Source organism: Lissotriton helveticus, chromosome 7 (assembly GCF_964261635.1).
Source record: "Lissotriton helveticus chromosome 7, aLisHel1.1, whole genome shotgun sequence".
Taxonomy (NCBI): Eukaryota; Metazoa; Chordata; class Amphibia; order Caudata; family Salamandridae; genus Lissotriton; species Lissotriton helveticus.
The window spans coordinates 71498718-71524737 of NC_136068.1; positions in this window are offsets into that span (position 1 = coordinate 71498718).

Sequence of the window (26020 nt, forward strand, 5' to 3'; positions counted from 1 at the left end):
CGACGACCACGTTGTACTGGAGCCGAAGCGCCTCGCTCATGCAACGCTGCAACCGGTATTTCAACCGGCGCAGCCTGAATGTCCCCCACACCCGCCGACCCGCCCGCAGCAAATGCCCCATAACCTACAGGCTCCGAGAGCCTCGAAGCACTCCCCCGCTGAGCCTTCACACCCGGGGCCACTCTCCTAGTTCGAGAGCGGCCCCGATCACTTACCGCCTCCTGCCGACGGCGCTTCGGTGAGCAACACGCCGCCACAACAGCCGCCACTCCTGCCGACGCCAGACGTTGGGGACGCGGAGGCCCGACCTGTCCCCGCTCTCCAATCACCAAGTCCAAGCGGCCCGCCTCACTAAGGAGACGTATCGCTTCTAACACGCGATAATCTTCACCAGCCATAATAATCACCTAAGCGAAAAGTACCACAATGGAATACAAAAACTACCTGACAAAAACTAACTGCAAATACCACCCGGCCACCAGGTCACCTAAGCCTAAAATGGTGGCCGGGCGGAGGAGCCCAAGCCACTTATAGGTTGGGCTCCAAAGGCAACTAAAAAGAAGCCCAAAAATAGCCCAAAACGAAAGACTGCTCCAAAATGGCCCCCACCCACCCCTCCCAAACAGCCCGTGGGGGGGGACCTCCCAGGGGTCGGCTGCCCCCCCCCCAAGCCCCCCATATATGTGGGAAAGGACACCTCTCCCCTCGTTGCACCGTTCACATCTCCCCGGAGGGCATGTGCTCGGACCCATTTTGAACTGGGATGGTGCAGTGAGCTAAAAAACGGTGATGGATCAAGCCCTGATCTGTTGACTGGGTAGGAGTGTTCTGATTAACTCAGATACTCTGTCCATCACCACCCCCTTTTTGAACCGTTTTGGCCACCACAAGTGTGGAAGGGTATGCTCAGATGTGAGTCCCTTGCTCACTGCACCATCAGGATTCAAGCAAGCCGGGCCGAAGACGGCTGTAATGCCAGAAACCGGTCGCCGGAAGCTTGTTTCCTTTCCAGTAAAGAATTGGCTTGGTAGTTTGGTCTGCCCTGTTCCCATGATGAACTGGGCCAGGGACAGACTAATTTGCATGTAGCCAGGTTCTGAACTGGGATGGTGCAGTGAGCTAAAAAACGGTGATGGATCAAGCCCTGATCTGTTGACTGGGTAGGAGTGTTCTGATTAACTCAGATACTCTGTCCATCACCACCCCCTTTTTGAACCGTCTCGGACCCATTTTAGTCCCACAGCTCCCTCTACTGGTCGGAAGCACTCCTACTTAACTCGGTCCTGCCCGAACAATTAAATACCTTTTCCCAAGACCTTCCCTCTTCTAGCCCGTTGGTGTACTTGTGCATACAGCGGAAGTTACACCATAATGGTTAAAAGAATTTCACATATCTAAAGGAGCATGAAGTCTAGATTTTATTTAGGCAAACCGTCGACCAAACCGTGCTATTATTTCGGGGACTACGTTCCATTGATTTTCCTGAAATATATGCCCCCTTCGTAAAAAGAATTACCGTTGTTGTGGTCACCATTCTTCAGAAACATGGGAGAAATTAAGATCGTACAGCAATTTGCCCCAAAACGTCGAGAGGAATTAGACCTTGCATCGTGCGCTATCACTTGCCACTTCATTGGCAATTTTTTAACAGAATATTTTCAAGACAATGTCTGTGAGCCCTCTTACCCCACTTTGATGGCGCGAACCAGCTTCTTATCCTGCATCCTTGCTGATACCCCTCGCGCCTTGCCGCCTCTCGGGAAGACACCATGGTATCCTACGTGACGACGATAACTGGCTGCTGGTCCGGCCTCCGAGGGAGAGGGCAACAAGGAATCTGGCCGCCATGACGCTCTTCGGGTCGCTTGCCTCACGCTTCTTACTGGCCAACGTCCTCCGGATGTGTTGGTCGACTTCTTGGACTTGTGCTATCGCGGTGCTCTCGAGGTGGTCCCGAAATGTAACAAAAATAAAGTAGGAATTATCCTTGGCAGCCTGCTTTTCACTGAAACAACACGATTTTGATCCGAAAGCTACAATACATTTTTCGTGGCTACGCTATTGGCCCCCCCCCCACTGTGCCCCGCCATCTACCGGGCTCACCTTTTGTGCCCCATGCGCACAACTTCGAAACTTGTGCGAATCCGGTGTGATGGATCTCAGAGCTCGGTGGAGGGAAAAAGAGGCCGATCCCTTGCTTGCGGAGCCTTATAAGCTGCTGCCTCCTCTTGGCGCCCTCCAATGATGTCATGGGTGCGACACCTCCATTGCGGCGACACCGAGGAAGGACGACTCTCCCCCTTGGACGCTCCTGCCCGTATCGCGACTAAGGGCGCCCCTCTGCTATGCGCCGGGTGCTTCTTCAAGAATTACTTTGTTTGTCTTTGAGTCTGTTTGACGGCCGACAACGCAATCGTATATAAGCAGTCCGTTTATGTATTTTCAAGAGGGGGCAACAAACGCGTTCCTTATTGTGTGATTTTTAACATACATAAATGTAGACTGTATTTGCATATGTGGGAATAAATATGAAATGTGTCTCAAACTATGTTTTATGTCTGTGTATGGAATTAGTGTATGTACTGTGTATATGCGCCTGTGTGTTTGTGCACGTGTGTCTGTGCGGGTTTCTTCATCAGCTAGTCCGTCTGCATGTCTCTGCATCAGTGGTAGAAGTGGGCGGGGACGGAAGGGCACGGGGTGCCCCTACTTATAAAATTGATTTTAGTCCGTACCCCTACTTCTTTATTTCAAAATATCGCCCCGGGACGGCAAACGATAACTTTTTCATTCACATTCTAGGGGCTGCTCGCACTTCTCTGTTGAACACTAGAGGCTGCAGCAGCCCCCCCAACCCCCCTTGAGCTCCACAGACCTGAGGGCAGGCCCATTGTCATTCCGATTGAGGCCGATTATCGCCTTTAGAATGACAATGCGCTGGCCCTCTGCCTTTAGCATATCAAAGGCTGAGAGGACCAGGGAGGGCCGCCATGGGCTGGCAGAAGTGTGGGGAGAGGGGCCAGGGCTTGAGTGAATGTGAGATTGAGGGTGTCGGAGGGCTCGGCAACTATTGTAGTGAGAGAGGGGGTAGCAGTAGTGACAGGGCGGACCGTGCAGGTGATGCTCAAAGTGGTGCAAATGGTAAGTGCCACCCCCACCCCACTTCATCCCTCGGTCAGGAGGTTGACCCTCTTTGTGTTTTAACTTATTGCCTGGAGATGAGACAGGCCAGACTCTGCATCGTGGCATCGTTTTCCGTAGCGCCGATATAAAGCCCAGAGGCAACTTTATAGCGCTATGTTGATATACAATGCGCCACGTTTTAATTTGAAAACGGTGTATTCTTTTTTTATTGCCTGTCAAGCGCGCCGGGAGGCTGTAAATGTACAGAAATGCCAACAACAGTAGCAGGGAGCGGTTTTATAATGCCTAAAAAGCAAAACTACTAGTACCAGAATGCAAGGGGCTACTGTATTCTTCTCTCAAATGACACGAGGTCACGTGACATCTTTGATAGCTTTAACATGTTACCCTTACTCGTGAATTCACATCTACAATGGCAATGTGGTTTGTAAACTGTGTATTTTTCGGTAGAACACTACAGAATACATCTGGGAAAATAAGCATTAGTCCAGCTTTAATAATGCAGATGCAATTAGAGATTAAGTACAGTCAGGGCTTTGAGTGGGATGGAAACACGGTGGGGCCTCTCATAGGGAGGTGACATATGTAATTAAGGGCGTGGCTTGAAAGCACTGAAAATCTATGCATAGTGTGCCGCTGGACTGGTATTTTGCTACTTCTGTAATTACATCCAGAGATATAATACAGTAGGTAACATAATGCTTACAACAGACCAGTACTATTGGCTTGTGAATAGTTGTGAATAGTTGCTTAACATAAATGAGCACCAAACATGGCTTCGTAGTATAGCATATTGAACATGCTCAAGTTGTGAAGTGGGGGAACTGGGAAAGAACTATAACAAGTCTCTTTGAAGTTGCATCAAAGGCAGTGAAGGGGTGCACTGAGGGCAAAAATGGAGAGCCCGATAGCGACCCGTCTCAGCACCAGCAAGACTCGGCCCACTTAAAGCCCTGTGTGCAGAGCTTTAAATGGGAAAAATAAGTGCAGGTACTCCTCAAATTAAGTTAGAGGGTGGGGCCAAGGGGCGGAGCTGGGGGCGAGACACGACTATATAAAGACACTACAGAATCTGTTATTCATTTTGCCCTTGCATTACCAATGTTGATAGTCTCAAATTTCCTGTATGTGCAAATTCACTCTGCACACGTGGGCAAAGCATATAATTAACCTGTCTCCTACTATGACCTTTTTTAATGTGTTTGCCGTCCATTGTGTTTAAAGGGACATGTTACGTTTCAAATAAGCTTTCTATGCCATAGGTTTTCCAGTACACATTTTTTTAGAACTGTGCCTAATACTCTGCTCAGCGCGATATTAGGACTACAGTGCCCTTGGCCAAGCACTGTTTGATCTTGGACCAACAGTGTTTGATTGTGTGCCAGCATTGTTAAGCCAGAAGCATATGATCTTGCGCAGTAAGACTGGGTCAGCAAGAGGCAAGACTGAGCCACACTGTGCTGGATTGACTCAGTGCTTTCAGACCTTGACTCACTCATGCATGATTTTGACTGTTTGACTGTTCTTTTGCTCTCCAGTGTGTGATCTTGGCTAAGCTCTGTGTGATGTTGATCCAGCATCACCTGACCGTGGGCCATCAACTAGTTGTATTTGGCCAAGTAGTGTCTGATATTGGTTCAGTACTGTGTGACCTTGACTCAGTGTGTAATCCTTGGCCAGTAATGTGTGTTCTTGGCTCAGCACTGTGAGTTCTTAAGCCATCCTGGCCTGATCGTGAGCCATTGCTGTGATATAGGGCAGTACTGGATGATATCTGGTCCAGTCCTGTCTGATCTCGGCTCAGTCCTTTCAGATCTCTGCCCAGTGATTTGTTCCCCATAGATGAACAGCCAGTGCTTTAAATGGACCGCTACTGTCCGGTACTGGGTACCAGCACTTTTTTTATTTTGAGAAGGAGAGTACCTGCACTTTTTGGAAACAAGCGGGTACTGTGTTACAGAGTACCTGCACTTCTCAGAAACAAGCAGGTACTCTGTTACAGAGTACCTGCACTTCTATTTTTCCATTTCAAGCACTGGGCACAGGATATGAAAAGATAAACGTTAGCTTACAGAAAGCTGCACTCGGCTCCTATTGGCAAAACTCATGATGTAGGTGGGAGGTTGTTGGATTCAAATTATATTTTAACATTCTCATAATTTTCTCTTCCTTCTGATGAAAGCTAACTGGAAAATACAATTATTGAAACTTATCATGTCTAAAACTATCCCCAAGTGTTCCTTCTACTGTCATCTACAAAATGGGCTCTGTTGTTTTGAGGGGTCATGGTCCTTCTACCTTTTGTTGCTACCGTGGAGGGGGTTGCAGGTGCAGTTCCTACAGAACAGACTCAACACACACTTCACTGCTTTGTCAAATGTTTAATTGCCCCTAGCTAATACCTGGACAGATCTGGTCACCACCCCCACCTGCACCGCAGTTTTGTAGTGGTCCTCATCTGAAGGGTTCCATCCTCAGTATCTCTTAAACGCACTGGGCATATTGATGCAGTTCGCTGTGTGTCTGGGGATGGACCACACCAGACTGGGCCAAATGATCCCCAGAATCAATCTGATAGATTAAGAGCTGTGCACATTGGTCATCCCTGTGGGTGATGCTGAGCCTGCACAATGTTGTAGGCAGCATTTGTGACCCCGGACTTTAGGATGTTGGATGTTGGTGAGATGGTTGGTGAAGTTGGGCCACTGATATACTTTGAACGAGTGCTGTTCCATAGTGGGGCTCTGCTTTGTAATACTAGGCCTGCGCCTTGTGATTCTACCACAGCGCTGTGTGACCTTGGCCTAACTCAATGCATTTAGATTGACTGGGCTAACACAGGTCTTTTAATACACCAACATTATGAATGGGGAATTGTTTTTACACCCCATTAAATGCTGAGAAGCACCACTTTGATTGCGTGTACAACTCTGGCCTATTTGAAGAGCCTTTGTTATTGTATGGTTAATTCCAAATGGAGAGTTATTATAATTACTGTTTGTGCACATTTCCTATCCAGTGACATTCTATAGAGATCTACATGGAACTGTATATTATTTACTTTCTCTCTATGTATCCCAGATATTGTGTCTATATTATGCTTGATCTATATGGTACGTTACGTTATGCACCTTATACCTATGTATCTATGACATGGTGATTACACTATCATTGACTGACATGGAACTATATGTTATTCACCATCTACCTATGTATCTAAGAGATTTACCTTGTAAAGCGCTCTGATACCCGCATGGGTCTTGTTCGCGCTATATAAAACTTTCAAATAAATAAATATATAAAATAAGTGCCAGTGAGATCGGAGTTGGTGATTACAGAGGAGCTTTCCCCAGACAGAGTACTGTGGGGAATTTGACACCTTGTGTAATTTGTCAATGTTGGACACAGAGTGAACTGGGCAGGAGCAGTGACTGGACAGAAGAGACGACAGGAAAGGAGAGGTACTAGGGCAGGAAAGGTGACTGGGTAGGAGAGGTGACTGGGCAGAGAGGTGACTGGGCAGAGAGGTGACTGGGCAGAGAGGTGACTGGGCAGGAGAGGTGACTGGGCAAGAGAGGTGACGGGGCAGGAGAGGTGATGGGGCAGGAGAAGTGACGGGCAGGAGAAGTGACGGGGCAGGAGAAGTGACGGGGCAGGAGAAGTGACGAAGCAGTAGAAGTAATGGGGCAGGAGCGGTGAACGGGGCAGGAGCGGTGAACGGGGCAGGAGCAGTGAACGGGGCAGGAGCAGAGAACGGGGCAGGAGCAGAGAATGGGGCAGGAGCAGAGAACTGGGCAGAAGCAGAGAACTGGGCAGGAGCAGAGAACGGGGCAGGAGAAGTGACAGGCCAGGAGAAGTGACGGGCCAGGAAAAGTGATGGGCCAGGAGAAGGGAGGGGACAGGGGAATTGACGAAGCAGGAGTGTTGATTGAGCATGAGCAGGAGTACTGACTGGACAGGAGCAGTGAAAGGGCAGGAGCAGGCGTTTCCCAGTGTGACTGGAAGGGTAGGGGGCCAGTTTAGTTTGGGGGGACCGGTTTTGTACAAGTGCAGGAGTTTTAAAAACACTGCAAAGTTCTTTGTATATTCAGCAGGTTTCGGTCAACAATACAAGTGCCAAGATAACGTTGGTGATCAATGTACCTGATGGAGAGAAATGGGAGCATGTTTTGTCTAGTGGCCATGCATATCAAAGAGCAATATGTTATGTGCATAGCTCAGTGGGTACTGCTTTGTGTTCACTTCCCGAATGAAAGGACACTTGAATACATATGGCCTGGCAGTTCGGGCTGGACTGTTCACATTGGGTGCAGAATCAAGACTGATTTGCATATGGCTGGGTCCAAACTGGAATGGCATGGTGAGCAAAAAAACAATGGATTTAGGCCTAGATCTCTGTACTGGGGTGAATGTATGACATTGTTCTGCATTCTGTCCATCAATTGTTCTTTTTGCATTTGTCACCCCGAGTGGGACAGGTATGCTCAGACATGAGTCCCGTGCTCTCCATGCCACTGGAATCAAGCTATCCTGGCTGATGAGGGCTGAAAGCCCAAAATCGGTCCTAGGATGCTTGTTTCCAGTCCAGGGAGGACCTGGCCTGGCAGTTCGGGCTGGACTGTTCCCATTGGGTGCAGGATCAAGACTGATTTGCATATGTCTGGCTCCAAACTGGAAAGGCATGGTGAGCAAAGAAACAATGGATTTAGGCCCAGATCTCTGTACTGGGGTGAATGTATGGTATTGTTCTGCATTCTGTCCACCAGTTGTTCTTTTTGCTATATTATGATTGAGCAGCTAGCTGGCTGACATGAATATGAAGGAGCCTTTGTGGGTTTCCCTGAGTCTAGAGTCTCCTGAAGAGTCCCTTTCTCTTCTGAGCCCTGCTTAACACATGTGTACAGGAGATGCCCTATATTCATGTCCTCAATGTTTGAGACAAAAAAAAAATCATGGATTTCTGGACAATGAGAGTAAAAGCATTAAGGTAACATGTTATTCCTGCTTATATTTCGCACGCTTTACATAAACCTGTATTACCTATGAGTGTTTGCTTTTTCCTGAATTAAACCTCAGATAAACATGTTCATCCATTGTTTAAATTAAATAACGTTATAAGCTGTAACTGGTCAGTGAAATGCTAAACGTACAAAAAATTGGTATGTTTTGCTATTTCTAGCCACACCCCTGACTCCGCCCACTGATTCAATCTTCGGTTATTCCCACCCCCTGATTCTCCACCCACAGTTCCCCTACTTTTTTTTCCCCACTTCGACCACTGCTCTGCATATGTGTCTACGTGTTGAGTATCAGTGTGAGAGTGTGTATTGTGTGTGTATGTCCGCCTGTGTGTGAATATATGTGCGTGCAAGGGAGGGAGGAAGGGCACACATTACACGAGGGCTGTTGTGATGCCGTCGTGCGCCGAGAGGAATGCACTATCCCGGGACACATTCTAGTCATTAAAAGCATATTTAAAGTCCGCTGTGTGGATGCGCACCCGGCCGTCGGTGCTGGGGCAGCGGGGCTTGAACACAGGCCCGGATTGGCCGTAGCGGGCACCGGGCAATCCCCCGGTGAGCCGCACTGGTGGGGGCCGGTTTTGGGCCCCTGGGGGCCGTTTTTGCAGCACAGCTGCAAAATCAGCCCTGTAACAAAATCGGCCGAAAACAGGCCCTGACAAAGTGCTCTGCCGTCCCCCCCTCCCCCGAGTGAGGAGGGGGGGCTGGCTGAGCACTTTGCCAGGGCCGGTTGTGGTTCCCAGTCCGGCCCTGCTTGAACATCAACTGCCGCCCGGCACGGAGTCTCTGGAGAGGCTTGTTAATACTTGAAAAGGTCTTGTTTATGGCCTGTAAGATAGCTCGGTAAAGTCGCAATACAGGACTGAGCTTGAAACCCAGTAAAGTCAAGTCCGCTTTTCATGCTTCCGAGGGCGATAAACCAAATATTATTAAATTAGAGAATGTAAACCGGAAATTTATAATGCTTGGATCCGGCACTGTAGTATGAAGCACTACATAATGTAACCGATTATATTTCTCCCAAAACATAATTAATTGAAAAGCTGCAATTGAATATTAGAAGCTGGGTAAAACATGGCCCACTACAGTGACTATACACCATAAAGGTCTACAAAGGCTTAAAGACGCGGCTCCAAATTTAGACAGTGCTGGCTTAGGCTTTTATCCTCTCAAATGAAAAGAAATATGTGCCATTGACTTCAGTAATGAAACGTGTTTGCTTCATGTACAATGAGAACATTGAATATTTTAAGTGCCCTTAATAAATCGTCGAAATCGTTACAGTGGTAGGAGTCAGCCCTGTATAATTGACGTTGCCAGCTAAGGGAAACTTTTTATCACCATAGCTAGTCATACACAGAACAATGGGTGGAGACTTTTCTGTAACTACACGCACAACTCTACCTCTGTGGAAGCCACCAGACCCGTAACAAACCAGTTCATCAAGACTTCGCGTTTACTAAGCCGATAATGAAACAAGCATTTCCAATGCAATAGGTCTTGCATTTGCGAGAGTTTAAGCTATTGGCATTGTAAATAACAATGCCTTTTATTTATATAAATAAAAGGCAAAGTCATTTACAATGGCAATAGCTCAAACTCGGGTAAATGCAAGACCTATTGCATTGCAAATGCTTGTATTTATTTTTAGAGTTTTGTAAAGTGCGAACTAGACCAGAGACATCGGGTATCAGAGCATTTTACATGAGCACCAGTTTTGTTACAGATGAACACATTCATTTTTGTTAGGCAAGGGGAGATCAAGGGGTTTGACCAGAATCACAGGATGCTGAATGTCGTTGCCGCGACTGGAACCTGGTTCCCCAGGTCCGAGGTCGACCACTCTAGCCGTAAGGCTACATCCTCTTTCCAATTATTCCTATTTGTTAAATGTTTCCATTTAATTGCAGTCTCTACGTATGTTAAAACATGTTGTTCTTTAAGTAGTTACAACCCAATGTGTAAAAACATGATCTAATTTGTCCCTAAGATTGCTTTTCATTTTTCAATAATTAAAAGCAGAATTCCTTAATCCCCTCAATATCTAGTTCCAAGCTGTTCTATTCACTTCATTGCTCATTTCAAAATTCTCTTCTGTATAATACCTCCCCTACTGGATTGTTGTACTGTTTCACATATTTGAAATTTGGAATTACTGATGTCATGTTTTTCCTGATTGAAATGTCTAGCCACAAAAGATGTTTTCATAATGAATTTTATTGGCCCTCATATTTGGACTGACATATTTTCCCACATGAGCATTTTAAGAGGAAGATAACATTTTGGAGGAACATGTAGCATCCTTGCACAACATAGACATATGAATGTTCCATAAACCAGCAGGGCTCGATGGCAAATGCAAGGGACTTTAAAGAAAGATCTCTTTGTCACATAGAGCCACTACAGGTCAAGCAGGTGCCCGGTAATGTGCTCACTGTGCAGAAAGAAATCCACAATAATATTTGCATTCAATGCTCTCAGATCTACATAACATTTTTGGTCTGCATTACATGCCAAAACTATGGGGTACACCCACCAGTGGTGTAATTAAACTTGAGGGGACCTACCTCCAAAGTTCTAGGGGAGCCCCCAACCCCAGACCCAGTCAGGAGCTCTCTGGCCAGGGACTCCCACCCGTGCACAGTGCCGGAGAGGGCCTGCTGTAGCTCGGGGTCCCCTGTACAGCTGGGGCTGCGGGAGCTAATGTTCCGTCACTGACACCCACTTAGAGAGTTAAATGTCTTTGATAATTTCCTCATCAACCATTTCATCCAGCATCTCCTGCAATCTCCTGCAATTTATGTTTGACATTAATGGGTACACCTTTTAAGTTCTGTTGTACCAGCACTGCGCCTTCTTTTATTCTACTTTTATATGAGTAAACAGTTAATTTGTCAGTAAACAACTTTGGAAACTGGACAATCTCTCCACCATCCACACTTTTATCTGTAACTAGCAACACAGGTTCTTTACTCCTCGGATTAAGAATTGTACCCAACTTCCATTGATTCCTCCATCCTAGCACAGTCTCACCTTTCTGAACTACATACAATTTAATTTGAGCCAGTCTCCCCTTGAACTCTAATACCTCAGTTTCTTAACCTACAACATCAATGGTGGATCCATCAAAACTTTCAGTTAAAATATCTGATTCATTTAGTCTATTCAGGTCTGATATTTCAGTGAATATCTCCCAAAAGTACTCTTTGGTGATTATAGTCCACAGAGAACCAGAATCAGCCATATGTTCCAGCTCAACATTCAATAACTTGACAACACACTTACGTGGGCTTTTAACTTCCTGCCCCTCATCACCAGTACCAAACTTGCTGATGGACAATCCTATGCCTATACTGTATCCTTTTATTTTACCACATTCAAACATTGGACTCCTTGCCAACACTCACACAAGACACTTTCTGTATTAGGGGAGTGACATTCTTCTTACGATCTTTACACACTTGATCAAAATGCCCAAAATGGGCACATTTTTTATAGTTTTTCTCAGTAGCAGGGCACTGAGCAAAAGAAGCAATATGGCTAGCACTGCCACACCTATAGCACCCAGTGGTTTCTCACCTCGCTTATTGAAGCTAATGTTGTATTAGCAAGCACAACTCACACTACACATTGCAGAATCAGAACAGTTACCCGTACACACTTCATCCCCACCACGAGTATTTTTGTTCTGAACCAATGACATCCCCCTCTGAGATTGTATAACTCTTTAGCCGTGGCATTGGCATCATGCAAATTAGAGTCATGCATGACCCACAACTATTCCTGATTTTTATAACAGCTGACATATATCACTATCTGATATTTAATCATTTCATCAGGCATAAGACCAAAATTCATGTTATAAAAAGGGATCTTAATGCCCATAGAAATTCATCGAAGGGCTCCCCAACCATTTGAGCTCTAGAATATAACTTAAACCTTAAAGTTGGTTTAAATCTGTATTCCATTCTCAATAAGAATTCCTCGCATACATAAATGTTTCATTGTCTCATGAAGAGAATAATAATTGTTATTCCCCAAATATCAGGAAAGCAAAGAGAAATAACCTCTATAGGATCAGAGCAAGTCATAGCTTCCCCGTAAGGAATGATTCCAATTTACAAATGAGGTAACCCAGCGAAGACCAAAATCCAATGAAGTCTGCATTGAGAATATCCACCAATAGTTACCCAATCACAGTGCGTGTGCACTGCCACCAATCAGTGTTTGCGCTGCGATGATACAATGAGAAATCCAATCAGTGGCGACTTACAGCATCAAGTCTTGGTTACGTATCCTTATTCACGCATACGTAACCGAGGATCTCGATTAACAAAGCATGTGCTAATATTAGGGCCGCTGTGCAGTTTCAGAGCTTCAAATTTGAAAGATATGGAAAAAATAGTCAACGGGTCGCTGGGTAGGCCAACCAGTACTCACAACGGAAGAATAATCCATATGCAGGAATATCTATTCCTGAAACTAAGGCACAGCAGTTTTAAAAAGTTCCGATGGTAACATCGGACCGTTCCTATGTTACCTAAGTACATATACATTCCTGGTCCTCAATCCAGAAAGTATTGTACAAAAGGATGAAGTTTATTGTGGCAGCACAGCATTCACAGACTGACCATCTGAACGGCTCCCAACCAAATGATCATTACAGATTCTACATTCTAAACAGTAAATGCAGCTATAGTTAAGAACACAGTCAAACATAACATTAACTATAACTACAAAATGTACAACAACATGAACATACTAAAGTAGCTCTCTATCAAAGTGTGATTATGAGCTCTCAGTTGACTCAGTGGAGATGTTGATTTAAGTGATTTGGGTGAGTGGAATATGTCAATGAGAACATCCTGGAAAGAAAACTGTTATAGCTACTGCTGTTTAGTACACAATTGACAATGTTACTTCAATTTTGATTTGAGGAATCTACAGATGCTCAGCTGATGGCAAGTGGGTAAACAGCCATGCCAGGACAGATCTTCCAAAGTGTGTTCCAGGTAACATTTTACAAAATTTTTCTAAATATGTTTTGAAAATCTTCCAGTAAATTCTACACCCTCCCTTCTGGTAAGTGTAGAGAAAAAGCCTGGAAAGTTACTTTATTGACTTTTTGTAGCACAGTTGAAAGCCACTGTGAACCACAGTCTGGTGGGCACACAAAGCCTCTGCTCTGCTCCTCCACTCTGTCTCTTGAACTTCTAGTCCTATCGAGATGAAACATGTATTCCTTAAGCCGCTTGTCCCTCTACCTCTCCACTCATTGACTGATATTCATTTATTGATTTTGTTCCTGACTTCTTGCCTTTTCCCTCTTTGCAGTCTGCGGTGTCAGCGTAGGCCTGGAAGGCTATGAACGTATACTTGGAGGTTCCACAGTTGAGGATGGGATGTTCCCATGGCAGGTCTTTTTCCAGAACCCAAGGGGTAGTGGAGCCCTTATTTCCGATGAGTGGGTTTTGACTGCAGCCCACGTGGTGGAGGACGAGGAGAACCCTACAATGTATGTTGGAATCAGAGATCTCATTAATATCCGTCCCAGACATCGACTCGTTGCAAAGAAAGTCTTCTTACATGACAAGTGGAAGAGAGACGTGCAGGACCCGCGCACAGACTATGACAATGATATTGCCCTAATAAAACTGAAGGCCAAGGTGGAGCTTAATGAACTGGTTTTACCCATCTGCCTTCCTGGCCAAGACCTGGAGTACATACTGAAGAAAGGAAGCATTGGCTACATTTCAGGCTGGGGCAAAACAGAGAGCAAAGACAAAGCCCAAACTCTTCAAATGGCATTGATTTCTGTAGTTGAGATGGCAAAGTGTCAGAACGAGAAACCAGATATTGGGGACTCCAGCCAGTACGTGTTCTCATCAAACATGATCTGTGCTGGAGATAATGGCAAGGACAGCTGCCAGGGTGACAGCGGTGGATCCTTCGTTTTCCAGGACCCGCACAATAATACTCTATACTTTGCAGCTGGCATTGTCTCCTGGGGTCCCAAGTGTGGTACCTTTGGGTTGTACACCAATGTAAGGAACTACCTGGACTGGATCAAGAAGACAATGTTGGAGCACAAGGACACTTCGAGTGCTCCTATCAGGGTGAGACAGGGTAAATAAAAATCAAGCTCAGTGGCAATATAATCCGTAATGTATGCAATTCCCTCCCCAGTCGTTAGGAACATGTTTCTCAACCTCAGCTATTCAATTGAGGGCACAGTTTATTGCATATAGCTATCTGATATTGAGTATTGATGAGTACAGTACTTTTGAATCTAAAAAATATATATTGAGTGAAATTTGAAGCAAATAAGTAAAACATGTTTTCTCTTTTTTCCCTGCTTTAGTCATTTAGTTGCTCCTTTGACAAACTCCAATTAGTTCATCAAAAGTAACTTTATTTTGGATTCAGTTACAAAAAAAACTGTACTTTTCAACTAAGGTGCCCTAGGGGAGGTTATTTTTTGCTCTGCGTGCGTCGTGCTGTGTGCAGCCATGACCTGCTAATATTTTGCATGCAATTGGGCACGTTTGATCTTCTGACTGAAAACTGAAAGCACGTACAGCCCTCCTCAACAGGCAAAATCAAAATCTTGTAAATTAAAAAACCCAAAGGAACATCCAAAATCACCTTGGTGTAGCTCCATTTGCGTGGGCGTATGTACGGCTTGGCTGCTTTTCTGTTGTCTTGTTAGCTGCTATCTTGGAAAGCAGAAGTACCATGGCAGCAGCTACCTGGGGCTTGTGGGCCCACTTTCTTTGCTAGTTAGACACTTGTGTAGCCCCTTCTGTGATGCAGATGATGCTGTGGAACTGACGTAAAGATATAAGACTGACTTAATTTTTAATTATGCCGCGACTCTGGTAGAACTGACACGAGTTCAAAACAATCCTATAACCCACAGTAAATAAGCACACACTGTGAACTGTATAACATTTTATTGGCTATCATTAACTAAAACAAAATGTATCAAATAATTTCATGGGATTTAAAAATTGAAGAAGAATAGCATGTAAGATGTTTCAACAAATTGTATCAGCATATTAGGCGGGTTTGATAATTCAGCCTGAATCCTGTTTGTGGGTAGTAGAAAGAAGAATTGTCCAGTGAAGTGCTGATAATTAGGTAAAGCCGAATAAAGGTTGTTAAGTTCATCTTTGATCCTGCTCATGCATTTAAAGAAGGTATTAATCAGCAGTTCTGTGTTATCAAAACAGTGTCACACAGCATTGTTACATGATCTTATTTCTAGTGTTTTGAAGGTATCGATAATGATTTTCCCCGGTAAATTTTCAGAAGCAGCATGCATTAGACTTTTTTTAGGACATTTGCAAAACCTACATGACTGGTGGGGCCTTGAGTACCTCCATGTTTGTTTTATTTCTCTTACATCCAAAAGCTCAAAGAGTAAACACAGGGATTTGGGACCACATGAGCAATTGCTACATTTTGCAAGACCTATTTGTGACTTTTTGCAACTGGCAATTAGGAAGTTGCAGAATGTGATGTAAAACAGTGTGTTTGACACTGTTTGTGATTCCCATTGAGTTGCAATTGGACCTGCCTCATCAAAATTCATGAGTCAGGTAGCAATTTGCAAGCCATTGGGAAAGCCCCAAATCACAGGGATGTTGTCAGCAGACCACCATGTCTGGGATTGCTTTTTCAATAAATCAATGTTTTGGGGGGAAATGCAACCCTTTTTCCTTTTTTTTTTTAATAATTTTTTTATTGATGACATGAGGGCAGAGTAACCAGAAAAAAGGAAAATCGACATACAAAATAAGAAACAGCTTGAAAAGGGGCAAGTGTAACTACCACTGGAAATTAATACATAGTAAGAGAAAAGAGAAGAGGAGCAGAATAACATTTCATAAAATTTTTTAGGCCGAACAGATTTCCTACTTGCAATTTACACAAGTTCTCCTTAAAGGAAAACGGGATGCATTTTAAAAAAAACATGAAAGGTTTTTTTTTCATTTTTACGAGTAGGCAGTGGTTCGTGGGACTACTTCCTGCTCTTTAAAAAAGGTTTGCATTACATTTACAAAGGGAAAGGTGTCCCTTGTCGACTCCTTCCCATTTGTGAAATGGTCACCACCAATTTGAAGGTGGTGGTAAACGGTAAATGTTTTGCGATCACAGTCCAGTCGCCAAACATTCATACATCCCCCTGTGACTCACTTTTAGGATGGGACACCCTTAACACGCCTCTTCCTAAAACCTACTTGTAAACTCTATTTTGAGATCCGGTAATAGGTTACCGACTCGCAAAATATGGTTAGTACATGTCAAAAGGCAATTTAGTTGGCGCAAAATGGGCCGATTCTCCGTTTGCGTCCACTAAAATCTTTTGTACTTGTGGCCCTTTACCCTTAAGATCCATGGAATTGAGGTTATGTGGTACCACTTAAAGTGATATTTAATGTGCTGTTCTACAAGCAGAAAGAATGACAACGGGAGCAGGATTTCTGGACACTTTTTGCCTGGTAGAGCAGAGTAATACATCTCTTTAAAACAATCTTCAATGACAATTTGGTGATGAGCTGAGCACTTGGACAATCCATTTTGAGGCCAGTTAAATATTTGGCAAGTTTTGAATGCCACGGAGTACTTGTTTGTGTGTTTAGACTGTCAAACTCTTGCATAGGATGCCTCCAGCGTATTGGGTGTGGCTTTCTTCATATCAAACCAATATCTTGCTAGGACACCAATAGTTCTTGATCAATATCTTCCATCAGAATTTAACTGAACTTGTGGATTGTGGGAGATTACATTTTGCTGTTATTAATTTGGTATGCTCAGTATTTAGCCAGGAGTAGAGCTTGTTGGGCAAACTTGACTCCAGTAGGTTAACAATGGTATACATTTTACCTTGATGACATTAGGAAAAGGGATGATTGAAGCACCTTCTAGGTTTTTGGAAAATGTATAGCAGCCCTGCATCTTAATGACAATGCCTTTTTTCAAAAAACATTTTGGATAAGCCTTGTGGTTGCCTTTAGTGTGTAGAGGGACACCTAGATAATTATAAAAGTCTACATGCTCCTATGGTGCTTTCCCACACACCAATGGATTCTCCAGTTTTTTTGGGGTTCGAAGAACATTATTATTTTTGTAATTGATTTCTAATCGGTTCTTGTTGCAGTACATGCACTGCTTATTTAGAGTATGTTGTAGGCTGATTCCAGTGCAGTTGATAAGTACCCTTTATTTGTCAAATTGGTTGGTGAATATTCAGGTTAGTAGATATTCCTAGATTGGTCTGAAACAATTGGATTCATTTTTATTATTGACCCAGGTTTTTAGGTCTTCAAGGATTACATTTGCATAATATATTAACTCAATGTCCAAGAGAGCAGTAAGTCTGTAAGTTGCCAGGTCATGATCTCTCCTTTTTTGTAAAGTTGGGACAGGTGTTCACCCTGCCAAGAAATGGGGACACATCCTTTTTCAAAACAGACTGTAAATAGAGTGTCCACTCATTTTTTGCATTCCTCAGGTTTTGGTTTGAAAATCACTGATGGTAAGCCTTTGGGTATTGAAGCTGTGTCATTTTTCACTTTTTTTAAACTACATTAAGGATCCTTGGGCCAGATGTATCAAAGGGTTTTACCCTTTCTGTGTCTATGGGAAAACGTGTTCATACATATGGCCCATTGTTGTGAATGACCTGTTGCATGGGGGTTTATTTGCTTGATGTTTAGGAATCACAATGCTTGGCCTTGGTTGGTTCTCGAAACTTGTTGATAATAGTTCTCTTATTATGTAGAGGTATCAACCTGGCTCATTTTAGAACTCCTTTTGGTTTACAAGCTGGAGACAATTTTTTTCCATTTCTCGGTTTAGACACCGTTGTGTCCTGGTAAAGGATTGTTAACAGAAACTCTTTTTATGTATGTTTAGAGACTGCTGTTTTTTTTGGACAAGCAAGCCTTGAATAGGTTGACTTATTGTTGGTCATTATGTCTTTTAGCATCTCAAATACATTTTTTCTAAACTTTTCTCAGTGATTTCTCAGAGATCTCAGTTTGATATGAGCTGCGGCTACATTGCTAGACCTCTTTTGTTTTTTTATTTTGTTTAATATTTCCAGTATTTTCCCTCAGGCAGTACCAGCTATTTTTAACTCCACGCTTTTGTTGGGCACAGTTCATTTTTGGTAGCATTTTTTTTTTTAGATTGGTCATCTTTAAATCTTTAAGAGCTCTAAGTTTGTGAGCTCATTTTGGGAAGGGAAGGTTTTTGAGCAAGATGAGGTTAACCCTATGAGCCAGGTATTAAATTGAATTTGTGTTGTAGTGGACCATCTCTGTGCCTTTTGGTCTCTGCAGGTAGGATATAATGCTGAAGACCGATTTAGGTAGTAGGTAGGTGTTTATAGATCAAATCATTTATTGTTGTAGTTGGACACTCTCAATGTGATGATGAATTTGTAACTTGTGAAATTATTTAGTAACTTAATAAAGATGATCAAATAATCTAGGACGGCGCAACTTGATCTTGCTATCTTGTGTAAAAGATATTGGGATGTCCTCAGTGTTCTTCTGTTACTTGCTCTCAGGTTATGGGCAGAAACACATTTCAATAGTTTGGAGACCAACTGTTCCTTCCTTTGGGACCATGTTACTTGTTCCTTATATTGCTGATGTCGTTTGGGTTCCAATATTGTTTGTCCTTGAGTCACTCGGACATGAGATTACGGTTGAAGTTGCCTGTGAGTAAATTTGTGCTTGTTTTTTTAAATTAATTTTGAAGGTCGAAAATAATTTTTCTAGATGGTCAAATCTGGATTCCAAGTTTGCAGGTCTGGGTTGTGAATAAATATTAGTGTAAGGAAAGAATATCCACTAAGTTTACTTGGAAGATAAATTAAGTCACCAGGTGGAAATAACATTGAGAACTTCTATTTGCAATTGTAGTTTGGTTGACACTAAAATATGCAAATCTCCAGAGCACCGACCTTTTGCAGCAGACTTTGATTCTGGAATGCCAGGGAATTCATACCCTGGTAGATGAAAAGGTTTTGAATTACAAAATTCCTGTACGCATATTATGTTGTGTGTTGAAATGTATGATACTGCATCTTTATGCATTGTTAGCTGGTCCCAGCCTGCAATGTTCCAAGAGAATATTGATATTTGGTTTATTGTGTTTTGTCCAGGTTGTTGTAGATTACATTGAGTGCTTTTATTGGGTTTGAACTCTCAAGGAGGGTTTTCTGACAAACAATTGTTGTAGTCTATTGAATTAGGTGAGGTTAATGTTGTAGTTTTGTTGTTCTGTTTGGTTCAAAAGACATTCTTTCTATGGAATATTTGTTGAAATCATTTAGGTGGGGTAAACTTTCAAGTAGTTTTAGATCATTAGCCCAATTTGGTAAGTTGCATGATCTCCTCGATGTATACTGTTGTGTTGGATAAACTGACAGGGATTTTTTGGAAATCGTGGGTTTTGATGCATTCTAAGAGCAAATGTAATTTTGGAAGGTTAAGGGTGGTTGATATATTTATCGAGGCTTTATAGATACTTTACGTGAGTAAGAATATGAGGTGTTCTGTGTTGACTTCACTTGTTATTCTTGAATGAATGTTTCTTTATATAGTGCAGTAATCATGGAATTTAGAGCAGCTGACATTTGGAACAAATTGCCTGATTCAACTTCTTAGGTTTTCTAGAGGCAGTGAGTACCATTATGGCTATAGCAATGGTGGTCCCCTTTATGCTGCCAGAAGTCATCTGTTTGATCATCCATAGGTGTGGCGAGTATGTTCTCATCAGGTATTTCAGAGTGTAATGACTTCAAGTGCACATCATTCTCATTTGTATCTTGTGTGGAGTTATGCAGTTGCCTGTAGCTGTTTTTAGGAGGGACCTCGATATTTTTTTATATCCTGGTTTCACTTATTGGTCTTGAAAGATATATTGATGTTCCAATGGTTTTTTGTCTTTGTTTATTGGTGTTCAAGCCAGAAGTAGTGCTTGAGATTGTTTTTTTCTAACAGTGTGTTTGATGACATAAGAATGCTTTTGAATAATTGCTGTTTCTGTCTCTTCATAGTGAGCTTAGTATTAGAATTCCAGCCAAACTACAACAATCCATTTGCCATCTGGAGAACTATGCAGTCAGCTTCCCACAATATAATGATCATGTCTATAACAAACACCATAAACATATTAATTTCTGTATCCTTTGAGGATTCAGATTGCTTCCATACATATGACAACCCGTCTTTGGGCAAATCTGATGTGAAAGGCAACAATTATCGCCAATGACCATGAATTATTATCAGATATTGTTAGAAATTGGGTTCCTGGCAAAGGGGGTGAAACCCTACTCAAGCAACAGCCACAATCTCTGTCAGGGTGAAACGGTGAGTAGCCAAAATATCAAAATTAAAATATCGATATACAATAATATCGATGTTTTAATTTCAATGGTACAAAATATCGATGTCAATAATTTCGATGGACAAAATATCGACCTTAAGGTAAGTAATATCGATGTTTTTCATATCGAAGTTAGTATTATCGATATCAAATATATCGATGTTACTAATATCGATATTTGTATTATTTTCATGTATTTTATTAATAATTTTATATGTATATTTTAATTTTGTGTTTTAGTACCGTAGCGGGTTGTGGGTTTATAGGGGAATAGCGTGGGAAGTAATTTAATTATAGTAAATTAATTATTCAATTTTATTAATTATGAATACATTTAATTAATTTTATTGTTTAAGTTCTGTAGCGGGTTGTGGGTTTATAGGGGAATAGGGTGGGAAGTAATTTAAATGTAAGTAATTAATAATGTATTGTTATTAATTGGTATTGACAATTACATTATTGTTAATTAGTTAATAATTGGAAATTAATTTGTAATAATTGGGCATTAATTATTATTAATTGGTAATTAATTTTTATTAATTAGTAATTAATTTTTATTTGGTAATTAATTGTAATAATACATTTTTTGGTATACAACATTATTTAATTGTTCAATATTTGTTGATTGGTAATTATTTTTTATAATAATATGCTCTTGTTAGTATGTTTTTTAAAGATATTTTTTAATTGTTAATTAATGTGAATTAATTTGTATTTATTGGTGTTTATTATTAATTAATTATTCATTGTTAATTATGGTTTTAATAATTTTTTGGTATTTTTAAATAGTTTATAGTTATTTAATAATTAATTCATTAACATTTTTTAATATTTGAGTTATTTTTAAGTATGTTGTCTTTAACCCTAGGCTGTCCAACACTTTCCCTACTTTTGCACTCACTGGAGTTGGAATAGTAATTTTACCCCTACGCTAACCAGCACTTTTCCTACTGTTGCACTCTCTGGATTTGGAATAGTAATTTTTACCCCCACGCTATCCAACATTTTCCCTACTGTTGTACTCTTTGGAGTTGAAATAGTATTTTTTACCCCTACGCTATCCAACACTTTCCCTACTGTTGCACTCTCTGGAGTTGGAATAGTAATTTTTACCCCTACGCTATCCAACACTTTCCCTACTGTTGCACTCTCTGGAGTTGGAATAGTAATTTTTACCCCTACCCTTTCCAAAATTCTCCTCACTTTTTTTAATTTTTTTTACATTTTTATTGAATTTTATTTATATTATTATTTCATGTGTGTAGATGTATTTGTAATTTATAATATTTTTTATTATTTATAAGTTATTAAAATAATTATTAAAAGGTATTATTAAGGGGCGATTCCGATTCAGGAAACAAATGACGTACAATGAATGGTATTCGTAGCCGTTTCCGTACGAATCGTACAAATCCGTCCGAATCCCGTAGTATGATCCGTAGTAAAAAAATACGTCTGAATTGTTGCGAACCGTACGAAAAGCAAGGGAAAATCCGTACGATACTGACCCTGAAAGTGAACCGTACGAATCGTAAACATGCCGTACCACCCGACAAGTACGATCCGGACCAGGGACCGAGAACGCGATTCGTACGGTAAACATCGTATGAGCAATTTGTACGGAGAGCCACCCATTCACATACGCACCGTACCCCTGCAATGATGGGGGTATGCACCGTACCCCTATGCACCGTACCCCTACTCACCGTACCCCTACGCACCATACCCCTATGCAGCGTATACCTATGCACCGTACCCCTATGCACCGTACCCCGGCAATCATGGGTTGTACTCGCGTACCAGGGGGGGATCCGTTTCGGACGCGGTTCGAGTCAAAATCTGCTTTTACGGACGTTTTAAACTCCCGTAGAAAAAGAGTCGTACGGAGTGCTGTCGTAACGAATCGTACTTGCTGGGTCGGAAAAAGCTGCTTCTATCTGTACGTACATCGTGTACTGCGTGTTCCGAATGCAATTTGTACGTATTTGTAAGTCGTACGGTGTTTGGTACAATTCATATGGAGATCTGCTTTGGGTTCTGATCCTACTTCATTGTACGTATGGGGACGTTGAAGGTGTACAATTTGTACGGGAAAAATGCTCCGTACGGCTATTCGTAGGGGATTTTACCGAATCGGAATCGACCCCTAAGTAAGTATACAGATTATGTATTATATGTATATGTTTAATTAATTTCTTATTAAATTATGTAGATAAAATATTAATTTTAAATATTATAAAATATTTTTAACTATGTTTATTACATTTATAAGTATTATTTAATTCATTTTACATATTTTTTTTATTTAAAAAACCAATATTTTTTAATTACAATATTTTTGACATCGATATTTATTTTTCGATATTTTTGTATTTACCTTGTTGGAGATAGGATGTCGATATTGTTGACATCGATATTTTTGTTGGGATATTTTTGTATGTCGATATTTTGTATATCGACATTTTGTCAGACATTAGGGTGAAACACAAGCAAAACACCAAATTAACCTGTGCTTAACCCTCTAGTAGCTTGGTACAAAAGCAGTCAGGCTTAACTGAAAGGCGATGTGTAAAGTATTTATGCAGCACTTCAAACAGTAATAAACACAACACAAAAAAAACCCACACCAATTTAGAAAACTAGAGTAAAATTTGATTATTTGTGACCAAAACAATAAAAATCCAATCAGTAGAACTGGAGATATGCAATTTCACAGTTTTAAGTAAAAATAGTGCCTACAAACACAAAGCATCTACTGTGGTTATCTGGTCATGCCGAACTTGGACAAAATCACAGGTTCAGGCGGACCGCGATGAAGCATAGGCTGGATACAGGGACCAAAGAAAGGCTCGCTGAACAAGTGATGCAAGATCCCGCGTCAAGGTTGCGTCAAGGTTGCATCGAGCAAAGGTGGTTCCGGAGAGCTGTGGAGTCCTGCATCATCATCATCGAGGATGTCGTTGATGATGGTCCTGCAATGTGAATTTCTGCGCCATTTTCGAGGATGCAGTTGATGGATGGCTTGAAATACAATGGCTTTCGTCATGGATGCTTCACTGAGTGGTGTTTCCAAGGAGACTGTGGGCAGCAATGCAGGGTTTGGTGTCAGGAATTCATTGCACGGATTCGAAAGCGGCTACGAAGAAATGCGCTGCTCTGCATCGGTTCTGCTTACAGGACCACAGCTGGGCTGGCAGAACACCTTTAGGCTCACTTTCAAGGGTCTAGGACTGGAGTGGCAGTGCTTGGGGGTAGGACTCACCGCAGACAGAGTCCAGGTGCTGGGTTTAAGGTGGTTGTATCCTTTTCTGTCAGGAAGGCTCTGAGCAGGTGGCAATCTACCTCTTGGAGTAACTTTTGCAGTCCTGGGATCATTATGCAAGTTCATTTCTTTCTTTCAGGCAGCAGGGCAGCAGGCAGCATAGCACCAGTCTTTCTTACAGAGAAGAACACCAACCCATCTGAGTCTTCCCAATGTTCAGAAAGTGAACTAAAGAATTGTGTCTGAAGGTTCAATATTTACATTTGGTGCCAGTTTTGAAGTTGGAGAAGGTTCTGAAGGTTTTCACCCCAGAAGTGTTTGGAATTTTCTGCCTCCCTGCCCTGGCTCCAGGCTGTCTGTATGACAAGTCCTTTGTATGAAGGCAGAGCATAGCCTGCCAAAGTTGCAGGTGGGGTTTTGCCTTCTCCATGTCCCCATCCTGCCTGTTGATGGCCTATTCAGGCACATCTAATCCCTCTACTGTGTGGCTATCTGGGAGGAATAAATAAAGTCCAACTGCCAAATACCCCAGTCATGTGACCCTGTAGGCACCAAATAGTTATGGCAAGAAAATGCCAACTTTCTAAAAGTGGCATTTTCAAAATTGTAACTTAAAGTCCGACTTAACCTTAAAAGAGGATTTTAATCACAATTTCTTAGCCACCAAACTTGAAATGGTGCCTGTTCCCAATCAAAAATGAACTCCTATCAAATGTATTAAGGCAACCCAATGTTATCCTCCAGGAGAGGTTGGCGCCTCAGCAATGAAAAACTAGTTTAGGAGTTTTTCACTACCAGTACATGTAAAACTTAAAAGTATATCTCCAACGTTTTAATTACAATACACGCTGCCCTATGGGCAACCTAGAAGAAACTTATACGCAAAAAAAGAGGAATTTAAGGCCTGGCAATGTTATTATATTACCATGTCATATTAACAGTTTAAAACTGCATTCCGACTGCAATGACAGGCCTCAGACATGTTTTCAGGGGTTACTTAAGTGGGAGGCAGATTAAGTGCTGCAGGATCACTAGTAGCATTTAATGTACAGGCCCTGGGTATATGGTATACTCCTTTACCTGTCACTTTTAAGTTAATTAAATATGCCAATCAGGTCTAAGCCAATTTTACCATGTTTTAGTGCACAGAGTCCTAGGGCCAATAAAAACGAATTCAGCAAAAACAGGAGGGGTGAAGGCAACAAGTTTGGGGGTGACCCAGCAGAGAAGTCAAATCCAACAATAGCCAGTTGCTGTTGCTTAAGACTCCTTTCAATTTCAGTTAATCTATCAAGGAAAAAGGGGTAAAGAGCTTTTGTTCAGCCAGTGGCGTAGCTGGGGGGAGCAGCAGGGTGCACTCTTTTTGGGGGTGGCGGAGGTGAGCAAGTTGTTTCTGTTGACTACCACCATCCTCCCATGAACAAGTCGTTCATCGGCCACCATAACCCTTCCCAGAACAAGTCATCCATCGGACACCCCCCACCCCTGAACAAGTCGTCCGCTGCTCCAGGACTCCATCTCCTCCTACTTTGGTGCTCCTCCTCCACTCAGTCAGCTTAGCTACCCACACCCAGTGAGTGCACAAATACAGAAGTAGACACAAATGATGTTGGTAGTTGTGCAATTAGTTGTCACCCATAATCTACCTCTGGTAGAACTGACAAGAGTTCAGATCACCAGCAAATGATCCAATCAACCGGAGTAAATGGGTGCACACTGAGTACTGTGTAAAGCAGATGGAAGCAGGATGAGAAAAAATAACAGAAATCACAAGCTATGTGAAGGAACCATTCCAGCAAAGTCAGACTCCAGGGAAAAAACAAAGAAGGTACCGAACATGTAACATAAAAAGGAAGACTCAAATGCTCAGTCCAACATCCAACTAACCGTGTTCGGCATTGGAGACCTTCCACTGTCACCTCTGACACTGTCTTGGAAGCATTTGTCAATGAACGTGTCCTTGATTCTGCTGTGACCATAATGCCCAGCACCCAAGTAGCCAAACACTGGTCTTCCAGTAACATCTTCTCAGAGGTTAAACTTCCCTGACATATGCAGACCTCAACATCCTGCTAACATGTGATGTTCAACTGTATTTAGTTGCATACACTTTGGGAGGAGGGTGGGGCTTTCAATCAACCTGCTAAATATACTGAGGAGCTCCTGTAACATAAGGAAAGGGTTATGC